Source organism: Bos grunniens, chromosome 2 (assembly GCF_055505025.1).
Source record: "Bos grunniens cultivar Pamir isolate PY7600 chromosome 2, Bosgru_T2T1.0, whole genome shotgun sequence".
In the NCBI taxonomy this organism is placed as follows: Eukaryota; Metazoa; Chordata; class Mammalia; order Artiodactyla; family Bovidae; genus Bos; species Bos grunniens.
In genome coordinates this window covers 17,220,081-17,223,866 of record NC_141166.1, presented here as the reverse complement: position 1 = coordinate 17,223,866, position 3,786 = coordinate 17,220,081, and the positions used below count along the sequence as shown (strand labels likewise).

General features: G+C 46.6%; 1 pseudogene; it reads left to right on the top strand.

Moving 5' to 3' along the window:
- The first annotated feature begins 1,063 nt into the window (after nt 1-1,063).
- LOC147377669 (large ribosomal subunit protein uL23 pseudogene) lies at nt 1,064-1,805 on the top strand (annotated as a pseudogene).
- The last annotated feature ends 1,981 nt before the right edge of the window (nt 1,806-3,786 follow it).

The window sequence follows — 3,786 nt, the reverse complement described above, 5'->3', positions numbered from 1 at the left end:
TTCGGGTCTTCTTGGTTTCGCTAAAATTTTTTTTTTAGAGTCATGGCCATGGTACAAAATTTAGAAAAATCAACAAAAGCGTCACCCATAAACTACTACTGACATGTTGAAAACTGCTGTTTTAATTAATTTCCTAGCGTTCTTTAGTCACTAAATCGTGTCCGACTCTTCTGTGACACCATGGACTGTAGCCCTCCAGGCTCCTCTGTCCATGGGATTCTCCAGGCAAGAATACTGGAGTGGGTTGCCATATCCTTCTCCAGGGGATCTTCCCAACCCAGGGATGGAACCTGCGTCTCCAGCATTGCAAACAACTTCTTTACCACTGAGCCACCAGTGAAGCCCCGTTTCTTAGCACGCAGTTTAGTATGACACAAACAAGGTGCTGGGATGGATAAACCTACACCAGTGGTTCTCAAAGTGTGGCCTCAGGAACGGCAGCAGCAGTGGCAGTGTCAGCTGGGGACTTGTCAGAAATGCTGAGTCTCAGGCCTCGCCTTCCAAAATAGAAACCGGGGTGGGGCCCAGCCAGCTCTGCTTGAATAGATTTGATGAACTCCAATTGGGGAACCATGGGTTTGAGCAAACTCCAGGAGATAGTGAAAGACAGGGGCGCTGGGCGTGCTGCAGTCCATGGGGTGGCAAAGAGTCCGACACGACTTAGCCACACTGAACGACAACAGTTGGGAAACCGTTGGTTGGCACCTTTGTGATCCCAACGCAGCCCTTCTACGTTACCACCAGAGGGCACCAGCAGGCTGTGATTTTCCCCTGCCTTGCCAACTTTTTCATTCTCTAAGGACCTGCGACAGAGACCTTGCAACACTTTCTTCCTTTTTAAAAATTGGAATAAAGATTGCCTGATGATATTTCGGTAATTATCGACAAACTTTAAATGCCACCGTGTTTGGGCCAAACTGAGCTGTCATTCTGGTCCTTGCTTGACCGTGGACCCAGTGTTTTGGCAGTGGTAGAACATACTTGACAGCACTCGTTTTGTTTGGAGCATCAAGAAATGCAGAAGCATTATGGGTCAGTAGTAAAGATGATCACTTAAGCTTTTCATGAAGATGGCGCCGAAGGCGAAGAAGGAAGCCCCTGCCCCCCCTAAAGTCGAAGCCAAAGCAAAGGCTTTGAAGGCCAAGGAAGCAGTGTCCACAGCCTCACACAAAAAATAAGATCCAGACGTCACCAACCTGCCGGTGGCCCAAAACACTGCAACTCAGGAGGCAGACCAAATATCCTTGGAAGAGCACCCCTAGGAGAAACAAACTTGACCACTATGCCATCATCACCATCAAGTCAGCCGTGAAAAGAATAGAAGACAACACACTGGTACTCACTGTGGATGTCAGGGCCAACAAGCACCAGATGAAACAGGCTGTGAAGAAGCTCTATGACATTGTTGTGGCTAAGGTCAGTACTCTGATCAGGCCTGATGGAGAGAAGAAGGCATATGTTCGATTGGCTCCCGACTATGATGCTTTGGGGAGAAGGCAACGGCACTTCACTCCAGTACTCTTGCCTGGAAAATCCCATGCATGGAGGAGCCTGGTAGGCTGTAGTCCATGGGGTCGATAGGAGTCGGACACGACTGAGTGACTTCCCTTTCACTTTTCACTTTCATGAATTGGAGAAGGAAATGGCAACCCACTCCAGTGTTCTTGCCTGGAGAATCCCAGGGACGGGGGAGCCTGGTGGGTTTCCATCTATGGGGTCACACAGAGTCGGACACGACTGAAGTGACTTAGCAGCAGCAGCAGCATGATGCTTTGGATATTACCAACAAAATTGGGATCACCTAAGCTGAGTCCAGGTGGCTAATTCCAAATATAAAAGTTTTCACTATGTTAAAAAAAAAAGATGATCGCTTAAGAAATGTTTGTATTCTATAAAAAGCAGGAGACAGCTCTTCCTTTTTGTTTCTCTGCATTTCCCGACTTTCTATAACCATGGCTGGGGGAGTGCACCCTGGGCCGAGAGCCTGGCTCTCATCAGTGTCCCTTCCTCCCTCTGGTTGCCTCTTTTTTCCCTTGTTGTTATTTTCCAATCAATTGCACTGAGGTGTAATTTACATATGGTGAGTGTACCCACTGGAAGTGTACAATGAATTAAATTCAATACACTTTGAAAAATGTAGTCACTGCCCCCATGGATTTTTTTAAAAGTGAAACTTACAGTTCAGTTCAGTTCAGTTGCTCAGTCATGTCCGACTCTTTGGGACCCTGTGGACTGCAGAACGCCAAGCCTCCCTGTCCATTACCTTCCTGGAGTTTACTCAAACTCGTGTCCATTGAGTCGGTGATGCCATCCAACCATCTCATCCTCCATTGTCCCCTTCTCCTCCTGCCTTCAACCTTTCCCAGCATCAGGGTCTTTCCAGTGAGTCAGTTCTTCAGATCAGGTGGCCAAAGTATTGGAGTTTCAGCTTCAGTATCAGTCCTTCCAATGAATATTCAGGACTGATTTTCTTTAGGATGGACCCAATTATTTCCCTCTCTCCATCTTCCTTCAAACACAGTGTTTGGTGGCCATTAAATCACCTGATAGGTCTTCCGTGATATCAGGGCTTCCCTGGTAGCTCAGTTGGTAAAGAATCCGCCTGCAATGCAGGAGACTCCAGTTCGATTCCTGGGTTGGGAAGATCCCTTGGAGAAAGGAGCGGCCACCCACTCCAGTATTCTGGCCTGGAGAATTCCATGGACTCTATAGTCCACGGGGTTGCAAAGAGTCAGATACAACTGAGTGACTTTCACTTTCAAGGCACCTGAGGGCCTCCAAGTGCACTTCAGAACTCAGATCAGTGGGCCCTGGGCAGGGAATCCCTTCTTGCAAGTCCCAATAGAAGGACAGGGTCCAGCAGTGACTCGGTGGGTCCAACTTGGTGACACCTCGCAGGAGCGTTTGGCTCTCTGCCTCATATGGTTGCTGACGTCCTTTTTCTGAGAACAATTCAGACCTCAGCAGTCTCTCTGTGTAGTTTGCAAAGCCCCTAGACACCTCCCTCGGGTACCCAGGTGCTCTTCCAGGTCACAGGGCTTTGCAGGGTTTTGAACAAGATACAAACGTAAAAGAGAAGTCTAGATTTTCAGAACTGGATAAATTTTATGTATTCAAAAAATTTTTTTAAATTTATTTATGGCATTCAGGATCTTAGTTCCTCAACCAGGGATTGAACCCATGTTCTCTGTAGTGGAAGCATGGAGTCTTAATCACTAGCCCACCAAAGAAGTCCCAACTTGCATATTTTTTTAAACCTACTTGTAACCGAATGTTTATCTAGGACTCAGCTGTCAAGTACTCATTTGACAAATATTTATTGAGTACTTATCATATTCTAGATGCTAGGCTTTCAGTGTAAACACAAATCCTGCCCCTACAAAATTTACATTTTAGTGCAAAAGGCAAGCAATAAATAAGCACAGAATATCATCAATCAGTTCAGTCTCTCAGTCGTGTCTGTCTGTTTGTGACCCCATGGACTGCAGAACACCCGGCCTCCCTGTCCATCACCAACTCCTGGAGTTTATTCAAACTCCTGTCCATTGAGTCAATGATGCCATCCAACCATCTCATCCTCTGTCGTTCCCTTCTTCTTCTGCCATCAGTCTTTCCCAGCATCATGGTCTTTTCCAATGAGTCAGCTCTTTGCATCAGGTGACCAAAGTATTGGAGTTTCAGCTTCAACATCAGTCCTTCCAATGAATATTCAGGAATGATTTCCTTTAGGATGGACTGGTTGGATCTCCTTGCTGTCCAAGAGACTCTCAAGAGTCTTCTCTAATA